We start from the raw sequence: 17,616 nt of genomic DNA, 5'->3' as shown, positions 1-17,616 counted from the left end.
TTGTTTGTATTGTCACTGAAGGTGTTTTTCCACCCTGCGGGTGTTCTTTTATTTTCTCCTTTATTGTGAGGCATTGTGTTAAGTCTATTTGTGTCAGAGTGCTCTTAACTAAATGATTCTATTTCTGAATGGTGGAGCAGACAAAGGTATAATATGGAAATCAAGATGTTGCACATGCTTGCCCTATTTTACAATGAGATTTATAAGTCTGACAGAGTGTATAGGCTTATTTCTGAGTTTTAGTTATGAACCTGAACAGTTTTATGTATGCAGCCCAACAGTTCTGCTTGGCCCTGTAAACACAGATATATGGGCAGTTTTGAGTTAAAAATATGCTGTGATGGTGATCAATACACCTTTAAGTCCATTCAAAATGCACTCATTAAAGTAGAATTGAAACAGGACTTATTCATAGCTCCTGTTGGAGTCTGTCATTTTGATAGTGTACGTATATACGCACAGATGATTAAGTAGACAAGGCATAACAATCCAAATAGATGGATTACATTAAATTCACAAAGTTTAACTTGTAGAAAGCATAAGCATTCTTAACAAATATCTTATTTGTCCAAGCTTAAACACCAAGATTCAAATAATTTTAAAGTATTTTTGAGAAGAGCAAGGGATGTCAGAACACACTGTGTTATCTAACGTAAGGATAGTATATATTTGGAAAAGTACTGAATCCACAGTGGACCCATGGATGATACCACGGCGATGACCTGAACTCCCCAATGGCATCAGATAAAGTTCTGTGCATCAGATAGAGAGAGAAAGCAGCCCTAAAGCAGTGGCAGAGATGCCAACCCAGAGAGTAGGAGTGAATGATCGTCTGTGTCAAAACCTGCTCTAAGATCTAGGAGAACTAAAACAGGATTTTCCACCTTAGTTACTAAAAGCAAGTCATTCATCACCTTGAGAGGAGCTGTCTCACTGCTATGAGGTGCACGAAAGGCAGATTGAAATTTCTTCAGAGACTTACAGCTCAAAAGAGTAACTAATTAGTTTGGTCCTTTTTTTCACCAACCTTAGGCAGAAATGGCAATATAGACATTAGTCAGTGGTAAGAAATAATGTTCAAGATTTCTAGAGCAAAGATACAGAATAGTGCACACTGCTTGAATATATATGGAGACTGTGCCATTGGTTAATAATCGATCGGAAGGATTAATAGTAGTTTTGAGATACTATAGATTCAATTTTTAAAACAAGACTGCCTTTGTGACGCAGGCACATACACACTGACATCAGTGACACATGAGAGAATTTAGCCACACTAGCAGCCACACTAGCAGCAGAGCTCTGGGGTTGACGGTGTTGGTCGCTTGGTCTGTCGATCTGTTGGTCCAACACTTGAGTGCACTGTGTTGGTCATCTTAGTAACTATTAATGGTTTGCCATGACATACAGCACATGGTCTGTAGAGGAGGATTCTGAATTACTGCTGTGATCCCACAACTCTTTAACTAGCACCAGCAAGAGGTTCCAATTTCCTCTAATCTAAGACTTACTTTAAAGACAGAATAACTCACCTTATGACCAAATTTTATGAAGCCTCAGCTGTACTGTGAGTAATGCTGAAATTATAACTAAATTGTGACCCATTTGTTACTCTGCGACTCAGTCCCTATGTGAGCCTTCAGGGAAAAACATTGCCTCCAGGGGCTTTGCATCTGTATTTTAGTGTTCTAACAAATGTTTTCTTTCTATCCTGAATGATAAAATTTTAGCTTGAGGCAAAACCAACATCTAAATCCAATATTTCCGCAGATTGTGTTGCTCTGCTCTTCTGCTCTGCTGTGCTAGCTATTGGTGGGCCCGGGCTGTGGCTGGTGCAGTCTGATTTAAACATTTAGCCCAAAGGCAAGCATTTTATCATCTCAGGCAGACAGTGTGTATGGAGCGTAAGTCTAAGGGTATTGTTATGAATAGGCAACATGCATGCTACACAAACATGCTGATTTATCATGCTAATGGTAAGCCTGTTAACATGCTAACATTAGCTGAGCATATAAGTATACTAGGAAGTTAACATGCTAAATCACAAAATGCAACTTACACAACCTGACAAGCTGAGATGCTGGGATGTCATAATATGAACCCCATTAAAAGTACAGTATAAACCCATTTAATTGAGGTAGTGCAGGATTTTATATTCTTTTGGGACACCAAAACCAAAACTTTTCATAGGAATGGCCAGACAGGCTGTTCTCATAAACAAAAAGCAATGCATCCAAATTCATAAATAGTCCATGTAATCATGAGCCAGTAATCCATGCAAAACCCATGTGTGCGCTGACAGGATTGAGAAAACAAGGGAACAGTCTTGAGCGAGCTGTAGGGGAGACCGGGGTAAGATGAGCCACTTTTCATATTCAGGATCATTACATCAAGGCTATTACAGTTTTGTTGTTAACTAATATATGTGCATATATTTCAGGATGCTGTGCATCCCTACAAACAAACAGAATGAGTGTAAACATAACTGTTTTGATAATATAGCATGTTCAAAAAAAGTGGTCTCGTGGCACAACTTACTCCGTGTCTGGGGTAAGTTGAGCATAGGAGTGGGGTAAGTTGAGCCCTGTTCAAATTGCTCAACTTACCCCATAGCTACCATACTGACTTTATTAGCCCCCACAGCTAAAATGGTGCACTTTCATCCTAGCTGTACTACCTCATTTTGTAGTTAAATTGATGTATAAAACAAATTAAAAAGGATCTATTTTGGTCTAAACACAATCCCCATGAAACTTATGATTCACTTTCATGAGTGAAAAATGCTTTTTTGGACATAAATCTCTAACCACTTAACCCATGTGGTTCTTACCTTCACAGACTCCATAAAATGATGCCTTCCTCCTAAATATTTGGTCACATGCTCAATTTTATTTATAGTTTCCTAGCAACAAGCGGTGGCTCAACTTACCCTTTGGATCAACTTACCCCAGTCTCCCCTAAGGAGGCAAGTTAGGGCAGTGGATGGGTTTCAAAACACTTTCCTTTGGAGACGGGTGCTCTGAAGGTTGGTACATCCTCACCATGTTTCTTCTGCTAAACCTAAACTCTCTAACTTTATGTTAATTATGTAGCATTATGTTAGGACATAACATCATTTGTGGGGCGCTATTCGTAGGATATCATTTGCACCAGTCTATGAGGACATTTAAGACCAGATGGGGCAACTAAAAAAACCTTGGGGTGGAAACCAAAACCAAAAGCCATAACCAAATTTCAGGAATTTAGCAATGCTGTTGAAGTATAGGGTAGTTAAAACTATGTCAATATGAAGAGTAATCACACACTGCTAGGCCTATGCTTTGGTTTCTTAGCTTACAGTTAATATTTCTAATTATCTGATGTGCACAGACAAATATTAATAATAGTACAGTTAACATTTTGAGTTACATAACAATCCTGTTTTAATGTGTTATATATCTGTATACATATTTGTTAGGTGATGAATTGTTTTTCAAATACACTGGCTGTCAATTTGAAAGAGTACATTGAATTGTAAGAAACAAAACATTTACTAGGACCAAGCCCTCAGGAGTTCAAGATATCCTTTTGGAAATGGCCATGCTAATGTTCCCTAACCAAAATTGCGCCTTAATTTAGAATGTTATTTAGCAGCCTTCTTGTCAAGCTTTGCCAACATGGTTGGCACCAATGCATGTTTTAAATTGTGAAGTTTCAGAAGATACTGCTACCTACCTACCTAACTTCAAAAAATGAGCGTGGCAGAGCATCTTAAAGACAGTAATGTAGGCCTTCATTTATCTTCAACAGGGGAGGCCAGCTGGGGGGGCAGCAATTTTATCAGAGTGGTAATGCCCCCATGGCCACTCCTTAGGGGCACCACTGACCCTTAAGGCAGAATGTTTTTTCAGTTTTATCATGGCACCGTAGTGAGCTATATATGCTACGAGAGCAATAGTGTGGCTATAGACTAAGGATGGTCAAAATTAGAATTAATATCACACTCTTTCACGCAGTTACTGTAAACTGTGTTTAATAGACTGTGGTGCATGGCATCAAATTAAAATATTCACTCATGTAGAACAAATAGCAGCAACTCATTTTCATTACAATAATTAATTTGGATGGCAGATTTCAGTTAAATGATATAATCATATCCATACAAAGAGATTCCATCAAAAGTCAATAGACAATAATGTTTAATTACGGTCCAGCCCTACATTTAGTCTTGTTAAAGTATGATTTGTGTTAAACTATGCAAACAAAATGAAATGCAATTAAACATATAATTATTGACAACACAGTGTTTGTGAAAACCATATGAATGCTTATTACAAAATAAGATCGAAAAATATGCATAGATGGAGTGAAATTTAATATTTTCTGCACAGTTCTAACAACAGTATGATCCTCCAAACTCTTCTAATTAAAAGGCAGTCATTAAGACATTTCTACAATCTGACAGCTCTATATCGATAAAGATATAATACATTTAGCAAATGTACGTGAGCTGGTGGTTGCTGTGAGAAGACAGAATTGCTGGCTGTTCAGAACCAAATAAATTCATACATAGGCCTGTAAAAAGCTCAGCTCTAAAATTTGGAGGATTAAGAAACTCACCTCATTTAGTGGCACGTGGTATTTAAAAGGTAAAAAGAATTGCTATTCCTTTTTCCCGGCTCTTTTACAGGGTTGTCAGGCTCCATTACAGCAGGAGACAACCTTCCAACCTCTCCTCCCAGAGCACTTGGGCTGCTTTACAGCGCACCAGTCACCAGCCATGCCTTTGCTATCTAATGCATAATTTGGTGCCTAATTTGACAGTCCTCACTTCAGCCTGCTTTGCCTGTAGGTTCTCAGTCAGCAGAACAAGCTCTGCGTGTATTGCATGCTATTTTTATCTGAGTGCACATCTCTTGTTGATAGGTAATTGTTGAAACCCTCCTTCTCATCACCATCAGAGTCTGGGAGCCTCGCATCACCATTGTAACCCATTTCTTTTCACCGAGGAGTGGATTTTTTTTGTCCAATAATGATGTGGGGGAATCAAATAAGGTCGAAGCGATGTTTTTATTTACTGTATCTTTTTTAGTTTGAATGCAGTAGAGAATGGTGTTTGAGGAGATGGAGAAAATGGAAATGCATTAAAACGGGGTATTGCATCAAACATTCACCCCTCATACTGTATTCCTGCATCTCATTTGGGAAGCCAGTCCAATTACTAAACTTGAGCTCTTCAACAGACATCTGTTGTATGTGATTATCCTTTTATAGTCATCAACCAAAATCCTCTACAATCCTATTTGTTGATAACCCCAGCCTGTGCCGGCTTAAGACACATGAAATGAAACCTGGGAAATAGTATCGAGCAAAGTTGCCATTCTCTCCAATAAACACAATGCCATTATATCAGTCTGTAATGAAATCGACCAGCATAGGCTACTCTGTCTCATCTGCAGTCATTGCCGGCACTGTGGAGATGGACTCCCTGTACGCATTCACTGTGTTGAGTGTTTTATCAGCAAACAATGATTCAATGCTTTGTGGTCTACCACAAGCCGTGCTTCTCACACATCAAGTGGAGTGCTATTAGAGAATACTTGGGGTGAGGAAGGGTGGGGGTTCGGCGCCTCGGGACGAAGTCTCTTTGCACTGCAGGAATTGTGCTGACTGAGCCTTTCTGATAGACAGGCCACGTCTGTATTCAGAGCTCAGTGAGGTTCAGGAGCCCTATATGACAGCAGCAGTGTTTGCCAAGGGGAGGAAAGGCCACAGCAAAACAAACACGCTGCTTTAGTCCAGTGGAAAAGTCTGAGAGCCTGTCCTGTTTGCCAAAGTCCTCAGCTCTTTCTAAAATGGGAGAGATGAGAGGTGACATAATCAACAAAGAACATCCTTTAGACATTAAAAAAAAACATTTGTTTAGCTGTACAGTAAACATATTTCATCTCACTTAGTTTGTAATATTAAATGTCTGCAAGCTGCAAATTCGACTTCTGACATATGCATTTGAGCATGATATATGGAATAAATCGGAGTGCAGCCAAGTCTTTTGAAGTCACACTCAGACAGCAGCACAGTACTGTACTGAGCAATCCTTTGTGTCTACTGCTGTCATTTTATTTGACCTTGGAAACTCTTTTGTGAAAGAGACAATTGGCCAGTGGACAAACAATCTAAGCCACAGTTCAGTTCCCCATACTGGCCTCTGGATGAACCGTTTACTTTTTCACCCAAATGGTCCCACATACAATTTTGAATAGCTGAAAGAGTAGAAAGAATGCATGAGAGCAAGTTTCATGCAGTCTTATGAATGTTGTCTGTGGGGGGTTTTCACCCACTAACATATCCTCATACAACATAGAATATCTTACAAAAACGCACATACAATAGATGTACATTTTTGTGTAATGTGTGATATCTTATGAAAATGCGCATAGAACAGTTAGTATGATATCCAACAAATTAGCATCCCACAGTGTTGTCATATTTCATACTTACCAAAAAGAAACAAACTTAATGTAATGTCACTAAAGGATAGGTTTAGGGAAGTAAAGTTTTGTAGATAAGGTTGAGGCAAGTAAAGTTACATAGGTTAGGTTTAGAAAAGTAAAGCTACATAGATGGTGTTGAGGAAAGTAAAGTTATGTAGGTTAGATTTGGGCTAGTAAAGTTATATAGGTTAGGCTGAGGCAAGTAAAGTTGCGTAGGTTAGGTCATGGCAAGTAAAGTTATGTAGGTTAGGTTGAGGCAAGTTTAGATTTTAGGTTAGGTTTGGGCAAGTAAATTTATTCATGATAGGTTGAAGCAAGTACAGTTACGTAGGTTAGGTTTGGGGAAGCAAAGTTAAGTAGGTTAGGTTTGGGCTAGTAAAGTTATGTAGGTTAGGTTAAGGCAAGTAAAGTTATTTATGTTAGGTTGAGGCAACTAAAGTTATTTATGTTAGGTTGAGGCAAGTAAAGTTATATATGTTAGGTGGAGGCAAGTAAAGCTATGTAGGTTAGGTTTGGGCAAGTAAAGTTATTTATGATAGACTGACGCAAGTAAAGTTATGTAGGTTAGGTTTGGGCAAGTAAAGTTACGTAGGTTAGGTCATGGAAAGTAAAGTTATGTAGGTTCGGTTAGGTTTGGGCAAGTAAAGTTATGTAGGTTAGGTCATGGCAAGTAAAGTTATGTAGGTTAGGTTGAGGCAAGTAAAGTTATATATGTTAGTTGGAGGCAAGTAAAGTTATGTAGGTTAGGTGGAGGCAAGTAAAGTTATATATGTTAGCTGGAGGCAAGTAAAGTTATATATGTTAGGTGGAGGCAAGTAAAGCCATTCATGGTAGGTTGAGACAAGTAAAGTTATGAAGGTTAGGTTGAGATAAGTAATGTTATGTAGGTTAGGTTTAGGAAAGTAATGTTATGTAGGTTAAGATTAGGAAAAAAAACATAATTGGCTGTCATAAAATTACTTGCGTTACATTCAGGCATGTTAAGTTATATTGCTTAGGTTAAGTTAGGGAAAAGAAACATGGTGACGATGTACCTAGAAATACCTCATAGTTCACTTGTTGTGACACAGTCATTAACTCTGATCTACTGAGAAAAAGTCCTGTGTTCCCCAGCACATTGGTCATGTGATTGCAGCCTTTAAAATTACATGAGATTTACAGGAAGTACTTGATTGAAACTGTAGCACCTTACTTTTCATAGGTATACATGTGAACAGTGCATTAGAACAGCCTGTACCTAGCAGTTTACAGAGAAGGGTAAGTTTGTCATCCAGCACTAGTATGAATTCTGTACACTACAATTCAGATTTAGATTTCCTTTTGGCTTTAGAATAATAAGGCACTGCTCACTTTTCCAGCACTTGATGCTGTACATCATAATGTCTGTCAAGGGGGAGCACTCCACAGGTAGACAATGAGAGAGTAGCCAGAAGCCACTGTAAAAACATAACGTTTACAATTCAGTCCCAGAATGCAGCTAAAATCTGTTTGATTGTACCTCTTACAGGAGAATAAATTGCACAAGATGCTGAGGTTTTTGGAATATCTTGAGTAGTTTTTAGGTACATAGGTTTTCACTGCAAGCTTTGCATCATCTCTGTGTATATTAGTAATGCTGTTTGATCATATTTGCCTTCTAGGTGAAAGTGCACTCACAAAACCATAAACTACTCAGAAGGGCAGAAAGTGATGTGAGTAAAAGGTTTCTTCTCATGGGGTCAACAGCCATCCTCTTCTTTCTGTCAAGACCTGCCACAGTCATATTCACAAATAGGTTTTAAACCGCTATTTGCTCCTGGCCATTTCTTTCGTTCTTTTTTCTTTTCTTTTCTTTTTTTTTTTTTTTACTTTTTATCATGGCACTGAGTTTTTCAACCTGTCTCTCAAAAAGTGAGCTGACATTCGGAGACAAAATCCTTCTTTTTCTCCCCCTTTTTTTATACCCACTTTACAAATCATACATAAATATGTATTGTAAATTAACTGAGAGCTCATCTTGATCTGCCCTTCAGTCATAATGAAACACACTGTTGAAATACAACTTTAAAAAGATTAGGACACTTAAAGCTATAGTTGGCAACCTTCATAAAAACAGCTTTTTATATATTTGCTTAAACTGTCATTATATTTACACAGCAGTAAATGAGACAGATAATCTGTTAAAGAAATCATACTCGTCTGCCTACTCGCTTGCCTTGTAGCACTTCTAATGGCATTACCACATGTGAAAGAAAACAACCAGTCAGAGCTGAGGCTTTGAAAGAAGGTAAATTACATACCCTTTGCAGTACCACCTTTTAAACCCACCATTTAGCATTAGCACAACAACAACTTCCCCTCTATAACTGGTGAATTGACAGTTAATGAATAATATGAATATAACACAATTAAAATCATGTGAAATATGCAATAATGTATCATTTCTATGCATGTGAAATATGGTTTATGTATTATATTAATGGACTAGATTAACTTATGAAGTACAGTACCAGAGACTCTTTCCCATTTACTTGAATGACAAAGTGTGTCCAAAGTTTTGACTGGGACTGTTGTTATAGTTATATATACAGTATTTATTTATTTAGAGGTGCCTCACTCACATGACAACTGAGCAACTCTATCGATGAAGGCCATGACATGCAGCTGAAAGCGCATGAAGAAATCTCCTAAGCAGACCTTGACTTAAGTTTTCTTTTAGCCATGCTAACAGCGGTCTGTCAGCCTACCACTTTGGTCCAACCTGAAATATCTTAATAACTATTTGATGGATTCACATGAAATTTCATACAGATATTCATGTTCGCCAGAGAATGTAGCTGACTGATATCAATGACCCTTGACTTTCCCTTTGGTTTTCACTTATTCTGTGAAATTTCCACCTTGGCTGGGTGAGATAATTTTGAAATGCTATCACTTACTGAAAAAAAATAAATCTGTAATGTGGTGATGTAATCCACTGGATTATAGAAATTATGTAATCTAATTGGAAACCTTTGGATTACTTAAAAATCAAACATTAAAAATATTGCATCTTATTCTAAAAAAATGGATGCAGCAATAAATAATGGAGTACCACAAATATTCTAACATTTTTAATACAAATAAAAAGCATTTTGCATATTCAGAATTTACAGTTGGTCAAATCAATCTTACAAACATAGGTCTCCTACAAACTACAGCTGTACTGTGAGTATTCTACAACGTGTGGGATGCTGTTTCTTTTGTGTTTGTTGCTGACTTGGTTCTTGTATGCACTGACTCATCTTCTATTTTCAGTGCATATCAAAAGGAATAAAAACTCTATTATCCAAAAACCATCATAATAATATGCCACACATTAAGGAAATAAACAAAATTGTACTCAAATTTTCCTTGACAATGTAACTAATAGACGTTTTTTCAAATGTAATCTGGGTTTATTGTACTTGGTTTAATTTTTGTTTTCTTTTTTAAATTTACTTATTTTTTGGGTAATCTGGTTACATAAACCCGATGACATCTAATTTCTCACTACCCAACCCTGACATTCAGTGGGGTAGTGTAGGGTATGTATACTGGATGGATTGGCACCAAATTCTGTTTAGACATTCATACACTGTAAGCATGTTAGCATGCTTATCAAATGGCAACCTCTGGGGCTGAAAATGAGGCTGTCTCTATTTTAGTATGTTTGGCTACTAGGGTTGGGAATCTCTCTGTGATAGACGATTTGATACGTATCTAGATACACAGGTTATGATACGATTCAAAAACGATATATTTTTAATACAGAACGATTCGATACAGTGTAGGAACTATACGATTCGATACGATACGATTCTATGGTTAACATTTGTTGATGTAGACATTAATCATACATTATAAAATAAAGAAGCCAATTCTAGAAAAGTGACATTCTTACAGTATTTTCAAATTTGTAGCAATGTTGCTGTATGGCACTGGCAAAAATAAAATAAAAAGACAAACAACAACAAAATCACACATTGTCTCTGTTTTTGTATGTATCTTATATGGACTTGAGTCTGGAATAAAGTTTATCATAACGCTGTACAATATAAACATAAAGCAGAATAAAATAATAACATGCAATGTAGGGGCAGAATCTCACATCTCCTGTTATTAGTTGATATCATGGACTGTGATGACTAGCAGCTTATCACTGACAGCATGTCAGACTATTTCTCTGTGTTTGCTACACTCTGTGTTTGTCATTTATAAAAAGATAAATCACTTTTCTATAATACATCAATGATATTTCAAAGGAATAAATTACTTATTGACTTATTCATACTTCAAAAACAGCATCAATAAGTGATTAACATAGGGGGGATCAAAATAAAATAAATAAATAAAATAAAAATCAACCAGCCACCCTCCTCCCCTGTAAAGAACAGTCCCTCCATAAATAAAGAACAGTCCCTAAAGTGCGGTGAGGTTTGTGGAAATGTGAACTGCTCGTTTCTCCTCTAACATGTCACATACCTGAGTGCTGCCAGGGCTCGCCTGGTATTTCTGGGCAGTCATGACATCGACGAAGACTTCTTGGACCTGGAGCCGGGCTTCTTGGTCGTTATCATGCGCCCTGTGTTGACAGGAATACGTATTTCTGTCTGTGTCTGTGTCTGTGACCCCCGTTCAACCCACAACTGGCAGGATTCGCCTTTAGTTTCTGCTGCGGCTTGGCTGCTCCCTGGTTTATCCAACCAGCATTAGCTTCTGTTCCTCATTTCCACCAGTCAAGCTGGCGCTGATGTTTACATCCATTATCGTTGTCAGTAATGCCTGCTACGGAGCAGCCGGCTCTTGCGTTGTTTTCGAGATGCAAACTGTTAAAGCCAGTCAACTGATTGCTAGTCTCGCGATACCCGAATCCATGACTCTACAATCGATTTATCTAAGGATTCATGGCTGATTCGTATTGATTGAGGAGGCTGCTACCGACGTAGTCGTATCTCTCGCTTGTCAAACCGGATATCTGGTCGTATCGGTTAATCGTTCCCAACCCTATTGGCTACAAAAGTCCTCTTCAGCGTTGTACCAATAGACCCTCTAAGTAGTCATTTATTCAATTTTTCCAATAAGTACATGTTATTTTATATTGTTGTATGCCTGTTTTTTTTTGGGTTTTTTTGAGCAAAAATCAGCATTAGCATCGTCACAGTTAACTATATTGGTACTGTAAATGCACTGTGCTAACTGAGCTAGCAGCTAGCAGCTAGCGCTAGGGTTCTCTCCAACCTCTTGTTAAAGTATGTTCACTTCTGGCTCCAAAAATCCAAGATGGCAAAGATCAAAATACCAGACTTGAGGCTTTCAAATGAGAGTCCACAAATGGTGACTTCATACTGGTTTCATACATTGTTTTATGATGCTGACATTAGTATAGCACATGTGCATGAAACATTTGATATTATCATTATTATTTTAACCCACACAGGAATTATCTTTTGTTAAATATCATTACAGCTATGAAATCTTACCTTGTTGTTAATCATTCAGTATTGTTTTTGTCTAGCAATGAATTAGTAAACCCTTAAAAATGTCCTTAAATATGCTCAGGCTACAACCACATTATAGTGTTTAATAAATGTTTTATGTGTTTATATGCTTCAGTAGTTGTAGAAGTAGGAAGGATTTTAGTGAAGTGTTACTCTATTCCACTGTCAAACCAGGGTGTCTTACCAGCCAGATGTGTTTTGACTGCATGTCCTTTGTATCTCCCACCTCTGCTGCAGTGTAAATAATTCATCGGAGATACATGTTTAAGGCTGGTGGCATCTATGTGACCACTGCTGCACGGATCAGGTACAGCCCTGGGCAAGAGAATCCTGTGTCAGTGCATCAGGAACACAGAAACCAACCTGAAATCCAGGAGCTCTCCCCTTGAATCCTGTGACCCTCTGTGATGGCAGTAAATATATGAGGCAGCAGACAGATTGACAGCAATTGAATAATCCTCTGTATTTATGAGCGCAGTGGAGGACCTCCAAAGTAGTCGCATATAATGAAAGATGATGCTGATGTTGTGTGAAAACACTGAGTGGAAAAAATGTGACTGATATCAAAGTAATCTAATTTTGTGGAATCAAATGCATATAGTGCTGTATAAAGGGAGGAGGATTGGCTCACACTAGTATGGAGCTGTCAGTTCAATAATGTGTCCTTCCTGGTGCAGAATTGTATTCAATTCAGCAGAGGTTAAAACCTGATGATATGACTAGACAATTCTGCTGCAGAAATGTTATTGCTCCTGACAGTCAGGAAGGACGGCCTCTAACTGACATACAACAAAACAATGAAAGGAATAAATACCTACTGCTCTGTGTACTGAGTACTTTCATAATGATGTAGAGCTGGTTTCAATTGGAAGAAAAAAAACCCAAGTGATTAGATTCTCCTTGACCTGTTAAATTCCCAACTAAAAATGCATATGTAGCCTCTTCAGAAGAAAACATATTAATGGGTTCATTTTATGATGTGATACACTTCATATACATTCCAGTCACATACCAATTGTTAAATGAATGCATGCATTAGTGCAACAATATACATTTTGGTGCTGGAACATCCTGATCCGATGTCTAGGAAAACACAGCATGCCCGGAATGTAAAATCAATTGCAACCTTCATTAGTGTAGAGCAAAGATCTCTATCGACACATATAAATGTACCGAAAGTGAAATGGATATATTCAACAACACATTCTGTGTGTGTGTATATTTGTGTGTGTGTGTGTATGTGTGTGTGTGCGTGAGTGGGTGTGTTAACCTTAGACAACATGCCAACAGTGGAGACTGCTCTTTCTAAGTAATGAGATTAGCTGACAGCATGTGTGCAACAGGATAGTCTCTGTTGCAATGCACTCTTCCCCAACTCCTCTTCCTGGTCGGATTTACTGTTCCAAGATGCCAATGGCTTCCCAGTATTGTATCCATTAGCTTTGTATTATCTTTGAATTAAGATTAATTTAAAATAAATAAATAAGTAAAAGGGATTAATTTCACAGGAGATGAGAATAATGTCCTTCTCATTGGATTTTAGCACTGACGATTGCTTACCACCTCATTTTAGGGAGAAAAGAGTCCCTAAGTGCAGATACTTTATATAAAGTTTGCTTGTTTTCTATATATTCTCACCAATGCCCTCCGGCTTATAAATCCGTCATATTATGGTGGTTTGCGGTGGCGGATGGGTTGTGAGGGCTGGGGGCGGGGGGAGGGATGCAGTTGGCACTGGAGTGTGTGTGTGTGGGCATGTGAACTTGGCAGAGACATGAGATGAGAAAATACACTCACCAATTCTATTGTCTCCTGGAGATTGTACATCACGGTTCAGCCTGGGTGGTGTGTTTCTAAGCTCTGCAATACATTTACCGTCCAAAGGGAGGATTAGTGAGGAACACGCAACAGGATTTGTCTTTTCACTGGAATGGCTCAGTTTTCATATCTCCTTCAACAGAGGCTCAAGTTAGGGTTCAACCACTGTTCAGAATCGTAACATTGTTATATCAATGGTTCTTTCAGAAATGTAACTGAAATGAAATGATGGATATGACTGGATAACTCAGCTACAGTAGATAGCATTGATTTCTGATGTTAACTGACAAGACTCAGTCCTTGACCATGTGTTATTATTTTCAAAATGTGAACTTGCCTGTATGGAGATACTGAGCATCAGTGATTCGTTGGTGGTAAAATGCTGCTTTCAAACTGATTACATGTAGAGGGTATGGAACTCAAAAATAATGATCCCAGGAATAAATGGTGTAAATTTGGTTTCATTAGCTTATTTTTACTCAATTGAAGAAATTGTCATATATGTAAAATGTCCTTGAGTCCATTTAAAGGTGCTATAAAAATTTAAGCTATCATTATTAGTATTTGTATTATTATTAAAATTTCATAATGTCCTTTTCAAAAATCTGTTTTATTTGTGGCTTTTGAGTTCAGCAGAATTTATTTCATGTTTTATTATCTTATAATAGAATAAGTACAAGTTGTCACCAGTCACCACCCCCTCAGATTTTAGCCAATTATGTACATGCCCCCTGTCCCTTGCTGGCAAGCTCATCAAGGCTGCACGTGCCAACCAACTGGCAAAATAGAGAAGTAAGCTTTAAAGAGACTGTTAACAGCACCAGCTAGCTAGCTGGTAGGACTACTTCTGGTTAGCTACGGTCAGTGTTGGACAGTAACGCCTTACAGTATTACTATTACTTTTTCAGTAACGAGTAGTGTAACTAATTGCTAATAAAATTTCAGTAATAACATTACAAGTACTCCAAAACCAACAACAACAACAACAACAACGTGAGGCTCCAGGAAATACACGCCACCTAAGGTAAGCCCTCCTGGCTTAACAACCAAAACATTTTTTGATTTTAATTACCAACTACAGAGAACTAATGAAACTTGTGGTTGTATATGTTATGGATAAAAAGTTGCTCCACAAATGACTTTCTGTCTTTGAGACAGATGTGTGGGATAAAAACAGTAACAGGCAACAGAAAAATACCAGGTAAAAAAATGATTTGCAAGCTACTTAGCCTTAGCTACACTTAGCCTACTGGCAATTACCCAGACATTATCACAGAGGCACACATCTGAAATTCGGGGTGATATTTACCAATTTTTGGGGTGTAACATAAAAGTGATGCAATGGGAAGTCTAAAGGGATAATTTTATGGCATACCTTACGCCGTAGCCTGCGCACATGGCCTACACCGTTGTGAGCATTTATACTTGTGAAGTTGTGTGCCTGTGTCACTCTGCAGTTACACCTCCGAAACACTAGTCTGCAGCAGGGTTTCTTTGAAGTGCAGTAAAGTTTAGTTGATTCAAAACATGTTCAAAACACACATTAAACATGGCTTAATAGCAACCATTTCAAACACAAGTACACATCGGCTTCACTTCAACTCACAGCATTCACAGACACATTCTCCCCACAGATAGGCCTACAACATGCTAATGTCATTAGCACAAGCATATGGCGTTTTGCATTGTATAAATTAGCCTAGCAGCTAGCGGACTTCTCCTCTCATATGAAGCCAAGGACAACAGTAACATTTAACAAAGGTAACGTCACTTAATTCGGCTCCATAAAAACCCACAAGGGTCACTGACAAAACAACTGTGTTAAACTAAAGACATTTTCCAAACAAATATAACATGCTAACCTTATTAGCACAAACCTATGGCATTTTACACTGTATTAATTAGCCTAGCGACAAGCCGAGATTTCCTCTACTCATATGACGCCAGGATAAATAACACACAAGACTTAAATGCTATTTAGTGGGGTCTTTATTGTCTTCACAATTTATTGTTTTCTATCTGTGAAATAAAAGTAAATAAAAGCTTCATTTCCATTGAGGGAAATGGTTGTCATCTTACAAATATAGACAGGAGGTCTGCGTTGCCGTGACGCCTAGTTACATTTCTGGGGAGGTGCACGTCAGGCGACAGCGTAGGTTATAGCGTTGGCTCAAAGTTGACGCAGAGCCAACGCCATGGTTACAGCGTCGATTCGATGCTGGAGTATTAAAATCCTCATAATCAATTACTGTTGGCAAGGAGTAACAAGTTTCTTTTGAAAAGAGTAATGAGTAATAGTCTATTGTCAACAGATCTGATAGCAATAGTCAGGTGGATGATGACGACGAGGAGAATGATGCAAAAGAGGATGAAGACCATTCACAGAGAGAGAGACAGTGACAGTGTGGAGACAGCTCAGCTGGTGGTGGTGTCACAACCAACATGCAGCTAGAGAGTGGTGACAGGCAAGGAGGTAACTCCACTGGAGAGAAGGGAGCAAATGCATCTTTACATTTTGTTTTGTTTTGAGAATTTTTGCAAGAAATAGAACAATGATTTTTATTAAGCCGGATTAAAAAAAATGGGTCTCCATGAAAGGTCTCTCTCAAAATGTACTTGATAATAGTAAAGAAGCATAAAGACCCATTAAAATCATTAATATGTAGATTAAAAAGTCATAAGGTTATTATTTCAGCACCTATTTATAATACATATTTTAATTCCAATGAAAAGGACAATCCATTAAGGACTTATGTTTAAATCCAAGAGAAATTCAAGATGCTGAAACTGAAGTCAATGGGGCACTGGGGTCCACTGACTTCATCATGTTTCAGCCAGTGTCTGAAGTGCGTGCAAGCTGCACCGAGGTACGTCTGGGGTCTCTGCGGTGGAACCTTTGAGGGGAGGATTAATAGGAGTGGGGGTCTGCTGATGCATGCTCTTGCTCCTTCGGGTCTCCATAATTCACATTGTCAGCTGAAGAGCCGGTGCCGAGCGCCAACCCGGAGCTGTCTCTCATCATCACACACAGTCAAGAGCCTGTCAGAACAGATGAAGCCACCGGCTCAGCACTGTCGAGGAACATTGAGCCGTAATTCACATTCTCCTGCCCCGACAGGCCTCACTAAATCCAGGTCCTGCCATGAAACGCTGGAGTCTGATCAAGGAAGCCCAGTGTCGAAACAACACGAGAGCCATTGTGCTATGAACTAGATTAGTAATGATCGACTCACCCTGCCTCCTTGTGACATGATATTGGCACCAGAAATTTGTATGTTGTCTTCCATAGCAGTTCAGTATGTGGCTGTGCATGAATTCTTATAATGCAAAAAAGAAAATTAAGACACATCTTTCCAATTCATGGCTGATTCTGAATGTAGCAGATGTGTGTGACACATATAATAACTTCCTCTCTGCGTTTTTCTTGTGCAAATTGTATTTCAGCGATATCAAAATTAAACTCTGGGGGGTTGTTGGGGATTAAATTAGCGTAATGATACGCAACATCACACTGCAATGTCCTTTGCCACAGCCTAGAGAGGCGTGTGAGTTCATCCGACCTAGTGTAGCTGGATCTCAAAACAATTATCAGCAGCAGCAGCAGCCTGATATTTGTGCTGATATACACATCTTGGCAGATGCATAGAAAAGCTGCAAAGCCCCCAAGTTCCTCTTACTGCAAAAAAAAAATCCTGTGAGTATATTTAACTGAGAATTTTAACACCATCAGCATACAGAATCCACATCTGTGTTTGAGTGGCTTAATTAAGCTGTAATTAAGAAGTGGGGGTGCTACACCCAGCTCAGGGATTTCTGGTGCCCAGTGT

Source organism: Epinephelus fuscoguttatus, linkage group LG1 (assembly GCF_011397635.1).
Source record: "Epinephelus fuscoguttatus linkage group LG1, E.fuscoguttatus.final_Chr_v1".
NCBI classification, from domain to species: Eukaryota; Metazoa; Chordata; class Actinopteri; order Perciformes; family Serranidae; genus Epinephelus; species Epinephelus fuscoguttatus.
The sequence above is the reverse complement of the archived record's forward strand: the minus strand, read 5'-3'. Positions refer to the sequence as shown.